General features: G+C 42.8%; 1 long non-coding RNA gene across 5 annotated transcripts in view; it reads right to left on the bottom strand.

Moving 5' to 3' along the window:
- Nucleotides 1-6406: 6406 nt before the first annotated feature.
- Nucleotides 6407-20632, bottom strand: part of LOC111260268 (uncharacterized) — a 20099-nt gene continuing 5873 nt past the window's right edge. For 2 of the 5 annotated variants that reach the window (XR_002680219.2, XR_002680218.2), the window contains exons 2-5: nt 9891-10090; nt 8310-8633; nt 7716-8091; nt 6407-7492 (exon numbers count right to left, since the gene is read on the bottom strand). This is a non-coding gene — a long non-coding RNA (uncharacterized LOC111260268). Of the gene's footprint in view, nt 7493-7715; nt 8092-8309; nt 8634-9890; nt 10096-18805; nt 18900-20632 lie in introns of those variants that run through there. The other 3 variants (XR_002680220.2, XR_002680217.2, XR_002680221.2) reach the window with 3 other exon arrangements.

Here is a 20632-nt window from a genome sequence, read left to right on the forward strand (position 1 = left end):
TGACATTTTCTTTGCAGCCACAATTAGGCGGATTCTGCTGCGGCAGTGACAAGTGCATAGAGTAATAAAAAGCTGGACCTCAGATTTCTGAATGATCCTATCCAGCCGATATTGTGCTACAGTTCCAGTGGCTATTGCCTTAGATGGATTAGGGAATGAAATTGGGTTACCACCCCTCAGCCCGTATATAACAAATAATTATGTTTTTATAAAAATAAAAATTATATATATATAAAGTGTTTGTAAATGCGCTGATGGCGGCGGCAGTGGTTGCGGTGTCGGTAGCAGCAACAACGAGTGCCACTGATAACACACGGTTCTATGCGCAGGAAAATTACAATACATTATCATCCACTTGTTCGCTCAATCACTTTCGGTCCGTTTATCCCTTGATTTCCTGCTCTGTCGCCTTTTCAACGGATTCCCACAACTTCAGCGTCGTTGGTACAGCCAACTATTCCTGCTTGACATCTTTGGTTTTCAGGCGACGGCCTTTTTAGCCCCGTTCCGCTACTGTTGTCTGAGGACATTACAGACCGCTCCCTCATGAAGCACACCGGCATAGCACCTTTTGCTACTATAATTACTGCTTCGGAGCAGGCTTGATTGTCCTGTCACTTGGCGTCTAAGTGTCCGCCAATGGCAGAATACTCATGTGTGCCACTGGCCGTGGAATACATTACGGCCCCTCTTTTTCCTATGTGTTGCTTTCGTCGGTTGGTGATGGGAACAGTCGGCAGCCCTGGGAGACGCGAGGGTAAAGACCAAGTAGAGCAGTGGTGACTTTTAGACTTTACTTTTCTCATAGGAAAGCACGTACACGCTCTTTGATGGTGCCAGACGAACGTTTCGATGGTCATTCTTACGTTTGTTGCAAGAGCGTCCTTTAAAGTCAATCTATAATTCAATTCAGTAACATGAACGTTCCCTTGAACAAGACCAAGGCCTAGTATTCGAGCCACACGAATGCACGTAGTTGATCTGACTATCACGTACGCTTTGTTTGAGGCAAACGTCGCTTAAGCAACTACGCAAAGGATATCAATATTTGGCATTGGAGACGAGGGCTGCAAGTCCTCTAAAGGACACATGACGATGCTGATCGTAAAAGGTAGTTCTGGCCAAAAACACACCGACATACATTACTCTAAAATGTCTTGCCTGCCATCTCAGGTCGTTAGCAATGGCGTACCTGGCGAATTGTCTTCACAATAAGCGGACAGAGATATAGCAATGAAAAAGGCTGAAATTGCAGGCATTGTTTGCTGTGATTAGAGAAGCATGTTGGTCGATTCGCGGCGCACACTATTAGATTTTCAACTCTGCTTTAGATACGCCTCTGAAACTTGTGACTGTTGAATCAATCATACTAATGAAACTACTATCGGCCGACTTCTATCATAGCCATAACTCTATTTGTTCAGGCGTTTCGATAGGATAATACTTTCTCTTCACGAAAGGTAATTATATCCGGATATCTTTGGCTAAATTACGCTTCAGGATAAAGCTACGCTGTCCTGCAATGTACCTTTATTGTTAGGCAATTAGTAAATTCACTCAGAGTCCCTTTGTGTACTTAAGTAGCTTTTGATATGTAGATAGCTATGTAACTGTGTATATTCAGTTTCTGCTGATCGTGCGTCGGCACTGGCTTGATGAGTTTGGTTGATTTCCGACATCTTGCTTTTTTTGTGATATTCTCTACGCCTTTAAGCCATTTTGGATCTACACGTTCGCCTGTTGCGTATTTATGATTAAGTGTCGTCTGCTACAGGTTAATTTTCATCGAATAGCTGTTCACGAATCGAATTGTATGAAGCAATGTGTGTATCTATGGCGCGTATGTTAAATACATGGACGGCCGGCTCAAGAGTGATTAGTGGTCGTCGCGTTGGATCACATCAACGACGCATACGTACTATATAATTAGTATGAATAAAAAAGATTTCCATTTATTGTTAATATTATTGTATATATCTTAATTGTGGACCAATTTTATTGAACTGAACAACGCCATCCCCCTGTTCGCACTGTCAGTCCCCTACCCGGCTCATAACCACAGCAGAACCGATATTTTCAACTCAGATCGCCGTTACGAAAATGCGCCTACATCAGATAAAACTTAAAAAAATGATAATATCGACACTTTCGTAACGGTGTCACGTAGACTGGTACCATTTAAATTAACTGATATGAAGCAAACGACACGATCCTTAAGTGTTTTTCCTTTTACCATCTTATATAAAGCTTCCCTTCCGTTTTCTGTTCTGGTAAAACGTGCTCGATTTTCGTTACTATTCGTCTGGTTCGACCTAGGTATGTCAAGCATCGATAAACACGACGGAGTTGATAGATACGGGAAAACTGCTGATACATAGCGAATGGCTCTCACGAAATAAATTTTCGGAGCAGGCTTGGTTCGCGATGGATACCATAATGTGCTCAACTCAATGTTGAGCATATTGTTGTATCAATGTTGCTGGAAAAAGGAGCATCAATTCCCCGCGAGACATCGTGCATAGCGTCGGCGTTGCATACCTCTCAACCGGCCTTTTCCACATTTACCCGAAGAGATATGTCATTAGTCGCGTCTTTCTAACATGGAGCTCATGATTTGCTGCGTTCAGAAACATACACACGGGTAACGTACTCATATAAGATACGAATTCACCACTTAATGGATCCAACGGTCGTCATCACGCACATACATACATACATACACGCATGCCAGCCAGACAAGACGTGAAGTCCTCTTTTTCTTTTCTCATAGGTACAACGCGTGTCTGTATATGTAAATGCATCCACGCATCGTTCAAAAGCGAAACTTCTCGAGGAAAGTTCTTTCTACATAGCAATACGAAAACAAATCAATATTGTATACGGTATGCGGGGTAAATTATGAACTGTGTTTTTACTGCAACGGATTCGGTAAGGAGCCGTTTGAAATATCTATGAAATTGACTATATAATTAGCGACAAGGTGCTTGAGTTTCAGGTTCATGCGTTCGCTTTACCATGAAAAGGTCCTCGAATATCCTGAGCGCAATAACGATCATGATAGAGACAAACTTCACCATCGATAGACTGTCGCCGCTCAGCGTGCCTACTGGTGGACCGCTTAATGCATGCACAACATCCGTGCACGTTTACCTCTGAGTACCGAGGCTCGTGCAACTATTCCTGTCGTGTTTGATGCGGCACGTCGCGGACTATTTAGCACTAGCCTGCTACTTATATCAATTTAAAATGGGTTTTTTCGGCCTAAATCAATCTATTAACCCGAACACATAACTCGGGACACAACTAGGTAATGCGTTAGGAGGTTCTTCCGTTGCATTGGAACTGGCCTGTTGCTCCATTAATGTTGTGCCTGTTATCCTATCACCGTTGCTATTTTCTGAGTAATCTTTTTCAGCAAATGCACGGCTTTATCCGAGTCATCTCATGACTCTGTTCTTCTAGAAATTCAACTTAGTAATGACATCAGTTCTGTTCCAGCTTACCTAAGTAAGGTTTCGATTACACAAACTTATCGTAATCGAAACTTTGTACTAGCATCTTTATTGTGTGACCTTATGAGGGGTATATAATTTTTCTGTGTCACCCGGTGAGCCGATGCTCGAACGGCAGAGAAGTACATCACTCGTTCTCAGCTGACCAAATATTTTCTGATGGTTACTCCGCCATTTCAAGGTGAAACTAACTTCACCTGTCAAGGTTAGGTTTAAGTATCAGGACGCTGTATAAACTAAAAAGATAACATTTTCAGGGCCTTAACAGTTGTTTTGATAAGGTGCCATATTTTAATTCATGGTACCAAATGAAAAATAAAATGATATTATTATAAATAAATTTTATGTCTGTTGTGTAGAGTTGAGAAAGGGTAAGATATTTTTGCATTTGGACATTTCAAAAATTTTCGACCGCTGTAGAGATAGCTGGCCGAAGAGGTCCATTTGCAGCTGTTTACATATGTCTACGTGAGACTTTTTTAATATATTTTCTAATATATAGATTTTTGCCAGGCATATCGTGGTTAACACTATATTTTTGTTATTCACACAACTCAAATAGAAAAAAAAAAACAAAAACCATTCGCAATGTTTCAAAGCATAGTCATTGTCTGTATACAAGCTTTTTACTTTTATTTTAGAATATAGAAAAATGACACCAATATGGATGGTGTTACTCTGCTAAAGTACTCTTTAGAGCTGCATGTCGATTCTCGCAATTTAAGACAAGCTTTTCTAAATAGTAAAAATCGTTTTTTTTTTTTTTTTTTTTTTTCTAGTTTTATTTTTCTTTTGCTCAGGTACTATAATAGCGGCCTTAAAAAAGACAATTCACTCCATCCTATTCATGGCGGAACATGATGCGTAATTTTTTCGTGTCATTAAAGGGAAGAATATTATAAAAGAAAACATCTCCGCAACAAACCGATACCGGCGATGAAAAGCAATGAACGTGTGAGCTACTAACCAGACCTGAGTACTATTTAGTTGAAGTCTTGATTAAATAAATATCCGAGTCCGCTATACAATTCGACTTCTGTATTTTCCATGCCAAAATTATTGGACAGGGTTGAATGGAAGGAAAAAAGCACCAAACACCTTTAAACCTTTTTAGTGGTAGACTGAAGGCGGCTACAAGTGAATCTGATGAACTCTCAATTGAATAACTTCGGAATTAGTTGGGTTAGAACGGTGATTTTTCAATACTTTTCTTTGTTTTTTACACACCTGTTCCAGTGTTCTAGCAGCTTCTAAATAGCCACATGCCCACTATTCTCGTTTTTTTTTATGTATTTCTCTTTGACTTCTCGGAGTTAGTCGATAGTAGATTACACCTACCCACCACCCTGATTTTTTAAGGCATAGAAAGGCCCATAATTACACGGGCCCAGGTCAGAAGGATGAGTCGTTTGAAGTGAACATCGGACATTCCTTTGCTCAATCCAAGATGAGATTGAGGCATAGCGACGAGTTTGTCATTATCATCGAGCAATCAGACGGCGTTGCTTTCGGTTGCCGTACTAACGGTCCATGAGTTGCTTGAAAAACTCGTAATGATGAGCTGCATCCATTGATTTATTTTCGGCAACAATTTCATAATGGCAGATGCTTCTAATATGAATCGTAAGCACTATCATCACCTTGCATCCGAATTACCTACTCGGCACCGCCACAAAACTCCAAGGAGATGCCATTCTTTTGCCTGGTTCCTCTCGGGTCTGTAATATGCATTGAATTATGCCTTATCTATGGCACATTGCATGTGGAACAATTCAAACTCGTTTGAAGTCAATTTAGAACAGACTCATTTTTTACTCATACATTTTGAATTTTAGCATGTGAGTTTTAATTCTGTAACATGTTTCATGTGAAGTGCTAACTCTTAGACTCCTCCGTAGAAAGTTTCTTCGACTGAGGTATTGCGATGTTGTCCTTCGGGTTCCGACATCTTGTCACTTACCTCCTCGACGCTCTTCAACACTCGACCCTTCGTCCTTAAAGTATACGCACCATTCACGCATTGTGCTTTCGCTTGAGACTTCTTCACTAATCCCTAACGTACTTTTGCAGCGCTATAGTTTTCGAAAAACCAAAACTTGAGCAATTAACGTTGATTTCTGAGACCGGAAGATATTTTTCCTTTTAAACTAATTTCCTCTAGGATAAAATCAATTGCTTTTTCTCACAAGAAAGACCTGCCAAATCTCACTCGTAGCTCGAAAGTTATATGTGTATATATAAGAAAAGTGAGAATAATCGGACTCCGTTACGTGCCAGATGGTTAATAAAGCATTGATTGCCCTGATGCACTCTACGCTGAAAGCAACTCACTGTTTTCACAAATGTCATACGGATATATATACATAGAATACGTAAAATGCGGTGCGGTATAATAGGATGGTGTATCGACTTCAGAGCTGCCGTGACTTGTCTTCGTATTTAGTGAGAATTCCTGGCGATATCTAGTATCCTCGTGTCATAATTCGACAAATTTTTTATAACTAGGTTAAAGCGTCGCTGATAAGGATCTTTGATTTGGCGAACTGCGATCAGAACTTAGTAGCCCTACTTGTCGATGCACTTCGTGCGTTGCACACAGTACGCTCAGACTTATGCAGGTGCTTATTAAGAGGAATAATTCATAAACGCAATGGAGTTACCATGCAGACTTAACTGGTAAATTGAATTAAGGCTTGATTTTTAGCTTTTTTTTTCCTAATGCTGTTAGGACACACCAAAGTCAGCAGATCTTGGCAGGCATTCAGTGCTTGAATTAACATTTCCGTTTACTATTTAAGTTAGGATTGTCTGACCGTTCACGTCACACAAGTAACGTACACAGAAACAATAATCCAACTATTGTATTCTGTAATGTGTAAAATTATAGCAATATATTTGTTAATTACTTTAAAGGTTTATTTATCAAAGTTGCCAAGCAAAAACATCACTCACCTAGAACAAGGACATCTACCAGAGGATTTCAACATGACACGAAGTCATATGGATAAAGTGTATTATATGCATAGTACATTGCTCGCATCTCAGGCCAAGGAGGCCTATTGAATACGCAACAACAACAACGTTAAGCCTCACGACTATAAACTGCGTGTTAATCATTTGCTTCAATAGAGACCGCCTAATCACCCATTGTATTCAGTTTTTAACGCATACGGAATAATTTCAGAATGGTTACAACGAATCCGCTGTAGGGAGTTCTGAGTATTTTATTAGAACTCTATTAACGTAAAAATGTTAGAGCCGTTTATGCTCATTATATCAAGTCAATGCATTTTTTCTTGACCTCCTTGAGCTGGGAAGTCTAACAACTTCTGGCCCAGTCTGCGTAAACACGATTACTTATGCGAAAGCCATGAAACGCGCGCGCGTCGTCATGGCGACGCAGTCTCCGAAATGTTTAGCTAGGTAGGCGGTCCAACTCCTAACAGCTGACATTTTGCCACTGATCAACTAGTAGCATCAGATGTAGAGATACAAAGCTAGAGTTAATTTAGCAGCGTTGATTTTTTTTTTTGCCATCTTCATTGAACGATATTGATATTAGACCCCAAATATTTGAGCGATTTTAAAATAGGTAGACGCCTTTTTGTGAGCGAACTTCGTTACGTGAAGAAGCAATAGTTTAGGTCATGTCTGTAACCTAACATTTGATATATTTCACCTGCAACCATATCTTTGATATATTTCACAACTAGTAGCTAAGAATTGTAGATTTTTCTACAATGAAGTCTGGTTCGACGAGAGACGGTTCTTATAGGTCTGCGGCTAGTGACAATAGCGGGCGTCACAGTCCTGACTGTTGCCTATTTTTGGTCACCCTTTTGCAGCATGTCTAAGCATCATTCGTGGTAGTAGTCTTAAGAGCTGTCGTTGTCGAGCGAATCGATGTGTCGCAACATTGTCGCCTCGACCACATGTTCGAACCATTATTTCTGCTTCGCTGGCCGGTAACTGTTGATGCCCTGTAACCGACAATTCGCGAAGTGTGTACGCAAGATGCATCCGTCTATAAGTATATCTATCTACGTGTAGGCATTTACAGATTGCCTATGCGGACCTGCTGTCCGTTAAAGGGATTAACAAGCGCTTTACTGGGCATGCAGGACATAACAACAGTCGAGTTTAGCCATCAGCGGCAAAGCCAAGAACGGCAATGATGAACAACAATAGGGGGTAAAGCAATACCTCGAAGGCGTCGAAGATTCGCGAACGGGACGCCGACCATGATACATGTGCCTTGCCACCTCTTCAATCCTATACTGTTGATGTCATCGTTTCCATTCATGATCAGTAGGTCGACGTATAGCACGCATGAGTGGATCTTTCTATCCAGCGGCTATCTCTCGTTTTTACTGCTTTTACGGCTTAGAATGGCATGAGTAGCCGCAGCTAGGCTGACAATCGTCTCCGAAACGACCGCTGCTATTTCCTCTGCGTGGCCTTTTCTGGCTGTTCACATCGTCCGCGGGCTCTAAATTCACGGTCTTAAGCCATTTTCCAATGCACATTGTTCTCACGACATTCTTGTGGTTCCTCGTTGCGTGGGAAATCACCTGCCAATCTTTTCCATGGGCCGAAACATACAATGCAAGTAAATCTTTTTCATACGCGGTGCTCGATGGTGGATCTGATCTGACTTAAGGGGCCAACAAAACAAACTAAAAAAATTTAGCTGCATCTTTGTTTTTATTAAGAACACGTACAAACACATTCTTTTTCATTAATTAATTGTGCTTAATTGTGCTTTTTTTTTTCACTTCATTCTCACGTCATGCTTACTTCTTACGAAGAGTGTAACCGGGAAGTTGATTCAGACTTCACTCGAAGATCGCCTCGAAGAAAAGCAAACGATTGTGTTTGATGCTTGAAAACATCAACTAGTGATAACTATTAGCGTACGTGTGTGTCTCATTGGTTGGGCTTTTTTTGACTAGGGCCAGATGAAACCCCACTTGAACAGCATAAATACGAAACACAGTTCTACTAGCTAACCTCAAGCGGTTGAAGTAGGCGGGTACTTGTGTATGGCAACCGAAAGTGACGAACTCATAACCAGTAGGATGGTCCTGCTATTCCCATATTCTGCGGTGCATTCAAACGAAACTGATATCACAATTAAATATAGACTATGTAAAGATCGTTACATATTTATCATTTGTTTTCTAGTATCCTAATTGCAGGCCAAAACTCCTAGTCAACGATATGAATGAGGTTGGATGTCAATATTGGATAGCTTGAGTCGTCCATAACGCCGTTCCAGAATGAGCTGTACCTTTGCAAGTACACGTATGTGATAAAGGCGAGTTAGCGAGAAGTTAAAGTTTGATGTTGGCAGCGGCATCGACACGGCTGGTTAAAAGAAAGTATTAGTCATTTCTGAAAAATTTTACGTTCCTCCACAACGTATTTTCTTCACGTTTTATAGTATATACGTTTACCGTTGGTCCCCGAAGTAGTTATAGGCGGAAGTACTATTCACAACTGACAGTAGCTGACATAAAACTCTAGTTAGCTAAATGTGTCCTGAGATTATATCAATATATATGTGAATCAGCAGAATTATTGAGACAGGTGAAACAATTGCTGAGGCGTAAGTGTCGTAGTTTGTTTTCGAAATCGGGACTGTATTTGCAAGGGTACCATCTAGCAATCGGGAGCTATGGGATTGCCTGATATGTGTCATATCCCTATTACGCAGTTGATCTAGTGGCATGTGACCGTTTTTTGTTTTAGGTCACCACTATAAATAGGGTCTATTAGTTGACATGACATGACATGACTGAGCGTCAGTTGAGGATTGAGCCCAGAATCTCATAATCGTACGTTGCATTCTCCTTACGACCTACACTCAGCCGCATTGTTCCACTTTTGGCCTAGAAATGTTTATTGCTTCATAGAATGTTAGTTGCATCTGGATTAAACCTCGAATACTCTGAATACACAAAACGCCCATTATCTCCCTATTATTTTCCCTATACAACTACTACTAAGCACTTGATCAGACACCACCCAATTGAGACGCACCTCTCATCTGGTTAACACAGCGGCGGCGGAAAAAATAATCAACCAAATACGCTTTGCGTCGATTTAACCCTCAACCACACTACTACATCGAAAAAATATTTTTAGGTCACTATTCGCTGTTGGATTGGAAAGTATTAAAGGGGAGCGTTGCTTTTGTTACGTGGGAGACATACACCGGGCTATGAGGCCGCAGAAAGGGCCATATCAACAGCTCTATTAGCTAGCACGATACCTAAATAGTCGCCTTCAGATACCTTCATCCGCTTGCTTCGCCTTCAATAAATGATCTGCTTCATGATGTACTGCAGTCGCCGTCACAACTATATAACGTCCTACCTTTTCGCCGATCTGAAGAGATCTATTCTCTGACAAAGAGTCGCTCCGCCATAGCCACACGTCGAGGTACAGTTATTGATACGCCTTCTACAATCTGACGACGCAGCTGTATAGCTATGCGTATTGTAACGTCATTGAACGCGTCGGACGGTAATACGATTTTCATACTTCATCCCAATGTTTTGACTTCAGGTCATCACCTGCGCTTTACAGACGGAAATTACATAGTTGCTTATCAGTAGATTAAATATTTCGTTGCTTTGAATATATAGAATCCAACCGCAGAAGCACAATTATAAAGTAATTTTCTAATAATTTAACTTATGTTCCAATCGAAAATGGAGCCGAATAGTCTTTGTAGATGAATTTTGCAGAAAAATACTTTATCGATTATGAGGCGCTGCCACCAAATTCATAGTCCTAGTCAATGCAGCCAGTAGTTTACATTGAATAGTTTCGATGATAATAAAATGTTGTGTCACCTTAAACAGTCACTTTGTTCGCGCGAGAAACAGAACGTTTCGATCTTTAACTAGAAAAAAAAATTTTAGTAAGTCATGTGTTTTATTTTGTTGTTGCCATCATAACACCGTGTGAGTGCGAGGAATAATGGAGGTAATAATATGTATGAAGCTCCTCTTCTATCTCACGTTTTTTTTAGAACCGTAAGTTTTGCAATTCTACCATTTTTGGCTTACTGATGGGGATTTAGAAAACATGCAGTAGGCCTGTAGGTTCTGCAGGACTCAATGGTCATAAAGACCTGTTGTTTGGCAAGGTGCCGGTTGTGATGCAGGAGTTCACACTTTCGTTCAACTGCGGCTCCTTCCAGACCTTGACCTAGTGGGGTTGCCCTTTGAAGTCCCTGCGTTTTTGGAACCTACATCTCACTGCACCCAACAAGTCGACTACTCTCTCTCTATTTTGTCTTCTTTGGCGCCGCCTAATGCTTCCACGTAAGATCTACCAATAGTAATTTTGATCTTCCATCGATTAGTCTTCAACCGATATATATATTGGCCTAAGGTGAAAAACTATCATATTAAATAACCAATGATTCTATGCAAATAGATAGTGTTCGTTCTTTAAATTATTGCTTTATTTAATTATATCTTTATCCAATGCATTTAGAAGTGTGCGTGTGTTTTCTCGGTTGTTTTTTTTTTATACTTATAAACTTATAGCATTGCCGTATCATATAGGCAACTCAACAACAATGTAACTCTAAGCAATTACTTTTCATCTTACCGTTTTTCACTTTATCTTTCTATAATAATTAATTAATTAAATAATTAATATAATATAATCATTATTATTACCATTTAGTCGCAATATCTCGTTTTTTTTTCATTCATATGATAAGCGTTACTGCTGCCTTCAATACATACCTGTCCTTATAACGGCGCAAAAATTCCATATCAAAGCGGTACCACATAATCTTAGGTAGTTTAGTTTGTGCTCGTAGAGCTGGGATATACCAAACTGCACTAAGCTGTACATAGCTAATGTTGCTATCCTACATGATCTGGGTAAGTTCAACACCTCTCAAGTGCAACCCTTTACCCTGAACGAAATAGGTTCTTATTCTAATAATGTATGTACAAAACGCCGATTTATAGTCTCACCACTTTGTTTCAGTGGTGTACATTTGTTTGCTAAAGATTTTACGTTATTCTTCTATGGAATAATTTTGTTGGCTCTTAGACGTCGTAGTTCTTTCGATAATCCAGCCAAACCTTTTACCATTTGACAGCTCAGCCTTTGTTATTTGCATTTTCTCTCCATCGCCGTCGTCTACCATTATCACTGGGCCGATTAGGATGCCTCGTTGAAGTTCAGTCCATTGCCTCAACCAGACTAGCTAAAGACCCTGAATCACTCCCTAACATCTAGCATGTTCCTTTACCGGCCGCAAAGGTGGTGACGACGCAACGTCATCTACTCTGAATAACGTTCAGCACTCCCAGTTCTTCTCCTTCGTGTCGCTGCTGGTTGGCAACTATAGGCTTCCTTTCAAGCTCCGCTGTTCTCCGGCTCTCTGACCAACCCTTCAGGCGCTCCGTAACCACTCTTCCGCTCAAAATTTACGTCGACGACTGTGGTCGCGTCCTCTATGCGATAGCGGCTATGCAGCGGCCATTTTGCGACCCTCCCTCTTTGCATCTTTCTTCGTCAGCCCCTGCATTTGCGGATACAGGGTCTTGCTCTCTTATTTTGTTCATCGTTTTATATTTTTCCCATCGCGGACTGCCGCCCTGCCAAACTGAGCCTGTCTGCAGGATCGGCCGCTGCTGCCGCCGTTACTGCTGGATCCTGCTGCTACATCTCTCGCGTTCATAGTGGCGTAGTATCAGCAATGTCATAGTAGTTGCAGCGGTGTTTTTACGCGGCCTTCTCCACGATCCAATGGCATGGCAGGGGTTACGTCTGCTCGACTGCTTCAGTTGTCTCTCTTCTTGTTCTTTTCATCTTCTTCTCAGTAACACAGCCGTTCCTACCGCTTTTTTCTCATTCCAGTGCCGCTACTACTGTTGTAAAACAAGCACCGACAAATAGGCCAGCAGGCAAGCAACCTGGGAAAGGGCACAGGCTGGCCCCGAAGAAGCTTCACTAGCGGTGGCAGCGGCTGTTCCTGAGACCCCGCCAGCTATCCAGCCAATCTCCTTCTATTTTTTGTCTTCTTCTGAAAAAGCGCTTTCCATCCAACGATGCAGGCGACCTGTAGGTACCAAAAAATGCAGGCTACAGACATCCGTTGCTGGTGCAGCACCACCCACTCGGCAGAACCCAGTATTGACAATACTCCGCGCTATGCCCCACCGTTTTCGCGCCATGGTCCGCTCTGCCCTTTTGTCGCGCTCTGCCATCCTAGTGCAGATGGGCTATTCAATAAGATGTTATGATGATGATGATGATACTGTATAGAATTTACGAGCATTGTCTTTCCTTCATCTTGTTCCGCTTTGCCTTTCGCTTGGCTCGATATCGCCTGCCCAACCCCGACCCTCTTTGCGCAGCCACTATCTTCTGCTTTCCGCCTAACTTCCCGCTTGCGTGAACGAACGATGAAGGCTCCCTGTTTCGCAAAGTCGGTTCCCGGGCGCTTGCCTTCGCTAATGCTTTGGCCCCTTTCGGTTTGCCCCTAGGATTTGCCTCGAACTTTTCTCGTCTTAGTGGTTTTCCTTCTTCTCTGCCGGCCGCCCCTAAATGTTGCTGTTAGCTGCTGGTAGCTGGCGGAGGGGCTGAAACGGCCGTGGTGGAATACAAAGGCAGTTCAGGATGCTTTGAACGCGCTGAGCGCCGCAGCAGCCATAAACCTGCTCTAGTGGCTAGCAGCTTTGCTGACATCGCACCGCTCTTCCGAACAATAGCAGCGGCGGCAGGAAGAGCTGTAGAGGTTTCTGGTTAGGCAGACGTGCCGGGCAGACAGCCTGTGCTGCCAGCTAGACAGGCAGTCAGTCCTCTTTCTGCTGCTTCTAGGTATCCTTCTCTTTTTTTTTTCTGAGAATAGGACGCAGCCCCTGACTACCAGCCCCCTTGCCAGCAAGCTACCTTTAGCCATCCTATGCGCGCTCCTAAGCCCCCTTCTCACAAACACTTTCCGTCTCTTACCACCACAACCGGTCCATTTCATCTAGTCGTCCCCACACATAGGTTCGTAGGAGTGCACGTTTGTCCCTGTTTTTTTCTGTCTTCTATATTGGAATGCCTTCGTTCGTCGTTGTTCCTCGCCTTGAAGCCGCTGAACAGTGAAGACTTGCAGCTTGTCCGTCGTGGAGCATTTCGCTCTTCCTGCTGCGTTGCCAGCCCCGTCGACAACCTGCAGGGTTACATGCGCCCATCTCGCTTGGAGCACAATCTCCTCAACCCGCGCTCTCATCGAGACAAGGGTGAGGCTTCAAGGCGGGGCGTCCCGTACTAGTCAGCCAGATAGGGGCCCTGGCGCCATGGCCTGTCCCTGAAATGAGATCTGTTTCTTTACGTCACGATCGACACCTATTGCTGTGCTCTCAGCGGCCAGAGGAATCGTACGTGTAGAGCGAGAAGCGACCATCGTTGCTGCTTCCAAATTGTAACGACATCAGATACACGATCGACGGTCCGCATGCCACTAGGAGGGTATGAAAGGATTTGTCGCCGACTTGCTTCTCGTCGGACGTGAACGGTCATCGTCACCAGCGAAGGTAGCCGCTTACCCACTATGCTTAGATGTATTTTGTTCTTGATGTAATGAGCGCTATGTATGCATAACTGTTTGCGCGTCAGTCAGGGGCTCTAGGAATATATAACATATATGCTGATTATACCTATAGTACAACTTCTGCATTGACCTTACCTCAGTATTTATAGCTTCAGAGTAACCGTATCTTACGTTATGATAAACGGTAAGTAACACTCTGGAGTGCGTTTTTTTCGTTTATAAGCGTTAGCCGATCGGTCCCGACCGTCGAAATAACGCCTCATAAGCCGGATTTTTAATATTTCAGCACCCGATTAAATTGACCAAAATCATATGCGCGTAAAGAACCGAGAGTGTCACGGCATTCCGGTTCTGACGCGCGCCGTATTGCTTCTGCATGTAAAATGCTATGCTATGGAGCACACTGAAGCTCTCATTTGTGTTTCATTAACCAATTCCTTTTTGCGACGCTTATGCGGCAAGGGATTAGCTATCCTTGTGCGCGCTTGTCGTACAAAAAAAAAAGTTTATTTATAGAAAAACAAAGCGCATGGTATTAAGAATGATTAACAGAATAATGTCCCAAGTCGATGTATAAGCCCCAATGTAAGTATAAGAATAGCATCGTGCGTTGTACTGTTAGCCGTTCGTTAATTAATAGAAGGTGATTTTTAACTGCAGTCCTAAAAATCACATGTACCCTTTCGATGAAGGCCAATAGCTCGTATCTAGACTGCTCGATACAAGGGCTGAGCCTTGTTTATGATTACTAAGTCACTTGCATTGGCTCCACGAATCCTGTCCCCCTCCAGGTGATTCATACGGTCTATTGGATCTCGCCTATCCCAAATTGAGCCTATCAGTTGAACCAATTTGTATTCAACACAAGTGCACTGGCTTCTTCACGTACAGGTATGACGGAAGTCGTTCGCATGTTTGTTGTTATTACTGGTAGTAACGGAACACGCCTTTGTCAGTCCTCTTTGCTTATATGAGTCCATACTCGCATTAGTAGCGAAGTTTTTATATTTGTACATATATCGGGTATTAGTTTAACATCTCAAGCATATTTGGCAGAGGAAAGTCTTGGTATATTGATCACAGTACGTGTTACGGCGGCACATTTCGTACAACGGGATGTAGTACCGTAGAACAAGGATTAGTTTGCGCGGAAAACGATAATGCCATTGACCAGACCACGGCAGACTTGTAGCCCATTTAGCTTAACTGATCCTGTCATACACTATGTACTCTACGGAACCGCTGCAGGTAGTCATTCTCCACCAATCAACCTATTGCACACGACTTTCTTATTTCAATAAGATACTACTGTATATACAACAAATCAGTAAACCTGTGTATGTACGAATAGCCAATGATGCTCCGAAGGTCGGATACAGGCTCTTGTTTTTTTCTTAATCTTCGTCCCGCTTTTTTTTTGTCGAATTGATTCGCTTGTCCGCGTTTTGCTGGTGTTGTTGACGGCCAGCTGAGACCAAAGCCGCACCGTTTCCTCCAGGCCAAGGTGGATGCCGGAAGGGACAAGACAGTTATTGAGTCATCGACAAGTCCCATTACGGCATCGACCAGCTACCAGCCGATTTATACACAATGGGATCTACACCGACCGCTGTTGTCGTTTTCCTTTACCGCTGATGTTAGCATCGCCGCCGCCAAGTCTATAATACTTCACTAAGGTTACTACAATTTGGTGGGGTGAAAAGTTGCCACCAACACTGCAAATGTGCCCATTCAGCATAAAGTGTTGCTTCACAAATCGAAAGAGCGTCGCCAAAAAATGTAGCGTGGGAATTCATACGCGACTAGTAAACACACACATATACAGATAAACAAAAAGATATGCATTTGCCTAATAGGAACGTAATGGTTGATAGACCTCACATACAGGTATGACGGAAGTCGTTCGCACGTTTGTTGTTATTGTTTTTATGTGATTGTATATTCGCTCGTCTCCGAACTAGCTATGACGTGAGGGTTTATTCGGCTTACATTAATACTGCTAATGATGAAAGCACCCAATAGAGATGAGTGCCTGGCCGCTCCCGCTATTCACCCTGACCTCTGCCGTTCCCCTCGACCTCGGCAACAACATTAACAGGAGCGATAATGCGATCGCCAATAAACAAAGTGTCTCCGGCCTAATATGAGACGTTTTGCATGGTTTGCCAAGGGAATCAGCATCAGTTCGACAGAGGACGGTGACACGTACAGCAGAAACGGACTGGGAACTTATAGATGAAGCTCACAATCGGGGGCGGCGACATTGCCAAATCGAGGCTGACATAACGAGGCAGGCAAGCGATGTTTAACAACAATGATCCGAACAGTAACATCTCAACTCAGTCTGGATGCTGACATGCAAATGGCAGTTGTCGCTTGGTCGGAGTGCACGCCTGCTATGCACATTTGCCATCCCCCTTGCTACCCTTTACCGATATGCCTAAATGCCTGCAACGAGGCGTACGTCCATCGGTTTACTTATCCTCCATGTAAGGACAGGCCGCATGTGGTACAGCAACTCATATGAGAACCCGTTGGGTCAACGACGGAGACAGCCGTCACGACAGTGGCAAAGAGACCGTTTGCTTTGCGGCGTTGGGCGCTAGCTCGCAGGCTGGCTGGGTGAGAGGCTGGCTTCCGTCTCTCTGATGTGGATGGTGGATGGTGGAGGTGGCGGAGGCGGTAGTGGTGGATCTATTGGCGTAGCGAACGAATAAGCCAAGCGTGAGGCTGAATTGCAAGGAGAACCCTTAGGGCTCTAGTGTATAGCAGGGTGGTTGTAATTTAGGGATCATTCCGATGATCTCTCGCGTCACCAGTGTAAATGACGGGTTACGTTGTAGAGACGGCCGCTAGCGAGAGGGAATAACAGGCGTGACAGAGAAGATGATACTATGCCTTGAAGATGGAGTGCATGGAAAACTCAGTGGACTCGATAGGACCTTACTGAACCGCCGAGCGAGCCAAGAGACCCAGCTCCGCATTGAATTGGCGAGGGTGGCACCACTAGTGTTATGGGTTCGATTGTAAGTATGTAAGGGGTCAATATATGTATGACACACGAAAATATATCTTATGCGCCCCAAAGCAAAAGCAATCTGCTACAAATCGTATTGAAGAACTAAATAAATAGACAGTTACGAGTGGGACCAACAAAGACATGAACGCGTTCTGTTGACTAGCAAAATACACGACGCCGTTTAATATACAGGCGAAACGTCACGTTGCGGTTGCCTGCAGAGAAATTCCGCCTAATTTATTTGAGCATGTTTCCAAAAATTAGGTAAAAATGCAGGCGAAGTAGCTTTACGACACACATTATTCAGGCGCTCAAAAGTAATCGAGTTAAGCAACATGGTTGTATACCGTTTAAGCGCAACACCCAGAGATTGGATCGAGTAATTAATATCTACCTGAGTTGACTCTAGATCTCGCTTACTTTTAAGCTGAATTTTTACGGTTTGGTAACGGAGTACAATGTGAGCCTTCTTTGTATTAGTCAAACTGACTTGGTGTTCGGCACGCACGTAAGTAGGGTCGACCTAGACGATCCATCTAACAACGTCGCGGGCGCAGAATCAACACATCGCCCAATGAGCGGGCTCCATGCTGTCATCCACTTTTCGCTGCTCTCCAGGCGGCAAAAGCAACCACTAATGCGAATATAGGGAATGTAGAAAAAGGAAAAGGCTCACAGTCCGCCCGATGCGGCCGAATTGGCTATGGAGGCGAGAGCAGCAGTCAGCTGTGTCTCGTTACTACATTGATTACTTTAGCTTTCGCCTACTGCCAACGATCGCGTGTGGGCAGGCTCCCGCCCCAATTGGCTATGGCGTCCGATCTGGGTCCGACAACTCGTCGGATTGTAGTAGGGAAATCAGCAGCAGTACCTCTTTCAGTACTTGGCGTGCCGAGAAGCCAGCAGTTGACGTTACCGATGGGTTGGCCACACGAAACGTAAAAGAAACCATACTGCAAGTTGATCAGCATCTCCTTGCTTGTTTGCGACGACCAGGTATACGTCTTCTTTCTTTTCTCTTCCCAAAGAGGCTTCTATTCGCTTTCTGTTTTATAGCTAGCTATAGTAGCTATAATAGTTACTTGCCCCTCCCAGCTTGTCACCTATTTTCCCTTCACCTTTTAATGCAAAAAAACTCTTCTGGGTCTCCTTCCAAATCAAAAGTAGTCGACGAGTAGCCATATTGTGCTTACTTAATGTATTCAACGTATCCTGTCTTCTAGTGAGCATCGTGTGTCGTAAATAGGTTCCTAATGGAAGATGGTAGAACCTTAATTGTGTGATTTCAGCTTGTTTTTTTTTCTTTCTAATATACACTGAACGTGTTTTCATTGAAAAACGCCGAGCAAACGCTCCGCTTGTGAGCTCAATTAATTACATTAAATTACAGCGGCATGCTTTATTTTTTCACACCGCAACACGCACCGATATTACGGCAATAACCAGCTTTTTGCAGCCTGTTACCTAAACTTACTCGTGAAATAAAAATTTGTACTCTGTTCGCAAATGACCCTTGTCTCTTTTTGGCACTATACCAAATTTCAGCATTTTAGCAGACGTTAACTCGCCTATTGACGTTATGTATATTTACAATATGTATAAGTTACAGAAACTATTGTTTCTAGAGGGACATACAGATCGAAAAAGTATAAGTTGTAGTAACTATAACTGACCCTATATTAATGCTACTCTTACCACGTTTGTCGGTTAGTTAGCTAAAGCGACCATCTTAGAACGAGCAACATTCAGTCGGCAATAGATGACCATAAACAAATACACACACAGCAGACGACTATGAATTTTTGTAAAATCTACAGACGCAGCGTCGGTTCGGCAAGCCCTTTCCCGTATACACTAACCCTTTCAGCTAGCCGCAACATTGCCAGTTGGTCATTAGCTGCTCAATCTCACGTCGGTAAACGTCATTCCCTCCGTCCGCCACTTCGTCTACCTTTTCCGTCTTGCCCTTTTTTCCCACTCATAAATCAGTGCATTTCAATCTGCGTCTTTGAAGGGTTTGGGACTGCCCCCCGTTTGTATAGCGGAGTGGCTCGCGCTAGCAATACGGAACCGTTAACCAATGGCCGGACGTGAAGTAGGTTTGCCAAAACAAAACATTACGCAGGCGCGGCTAGGAGTCGCCCTCACGCGCTTCATGTCTGTTTGCAAACGCAGGGAAGAAAAGAGAAGCAGAACTCTATGTATAGTATGTCCACGGCGACTGCGGTGGTGGCAGCGGAACAAATAAATGAGAAAAAGAGTCAGCGTGCGGAGCTTCTATGGGCGCCTGGAGAAGTAAAATGAAAACGTGTTACGCAACGGAAGCTGGTAGTTTCGATGGATTACGCTTAACTCAGGAACAGATAGGGCTGGAAGGTCGGTTGATTTAACCTTGTATAATCTGGGTAAACGGAATTATGGAGGGGTCTACAGCACCTATTATACAAAGATACGATCCGTCGTCTGCGACAGAAATGTTAAGGAACAGCCGCACGCAGGAAATACGACGCGCGGCAGCAACTGGTGCGTCTTCCCAATCGCAAAAAGGTACCAAATAAGTTACTCGATGTTTGCGACGCAAACAAATACGTAAGAAAAAAGTATATGTATTTCTTTCAGCTTGAAGCGCTAAACCGTATGTAATCAATAATAGCAATTTTCGCTATTTTTTTATCAGCTGCGCCGTTATCATGGAAAGTTAAACCTTAGAATTACCTTAGAATTAGAACCTTAGAATTAGACCTTTTTTGAATTCCCGCAAGAAACACCAGGGCCAACTGATGCCATGAAGTAAAATATTACCAAAGAGCGCTAAAACTTAATAACTTTCACAAAACTGGGATACAGACCGTATTTGCTAAATAACGGAACCACGTTTCGTGTAAGTGACATTAAATTCTTAAGCCAAAGCAAAAGCTGAACTTGAATATATAAAGTTTCATGCAGTATTATCCGTCCTTGAGGTCAAATTTTGTAAGCCAAGACATCATATAATGATAGTATCAAAAGACAATCTGCCCCGAATTCCAGCTCCCACGAAGCAGAGAACAAGTAACGATGAAAAAGAGGATCAGGTAAATAAACAAGGGAACAAATTCAGAAACAAGAGGTTACAGCGCACGACTTAGAAAATCCAAGTAGTCCAGAAAGTGCATAAACAAAGATATTGGGATAGATATTTGTGCTTAAGACGACTATATCAAAATTATCTTTGCTTCCCTATAACATATCTATAGTCTTAACTTGATTTTTTTAACGCAAAAAACGAATCCTATCCCGAGGATCTTTATTACATATCCTGTTGTACCGCCGCATATTGGTGAAACTTTCTTATTAATAGTCGCTCTCCTCTGCAATAACCAACTTCGATCTCTAAAAAGTGAACGATATTAGTTATACTGAATATTATATATTGCCTGTTAAAGACAAGTAATACGCGGGAAATATAAATGTATGTTTTCACACAGGTAAAGGTATACAGATATTGCGGTACAATGTTGCAATGTTTGTGAATAGAAGAAA

The sequence above is a fragment of the Varroa jacobsoni genome, unplaced genomic scaffold (assembly GCF_002532875.2).
Source record: "Varroa jacobsoni isolate VJ856 unplaced genomic scaffold, vjacob_1.0 scaffold_419, whole genome shotgun sequence".
In the NCBI taxonomy this organism is placed as follows: domain Eukaryota; kingdom Metazoa; phylum Arthropoda; class Arachnida; order Mesostigmata; family Varroidae; genus Varroa; species Varroa jacobsoni.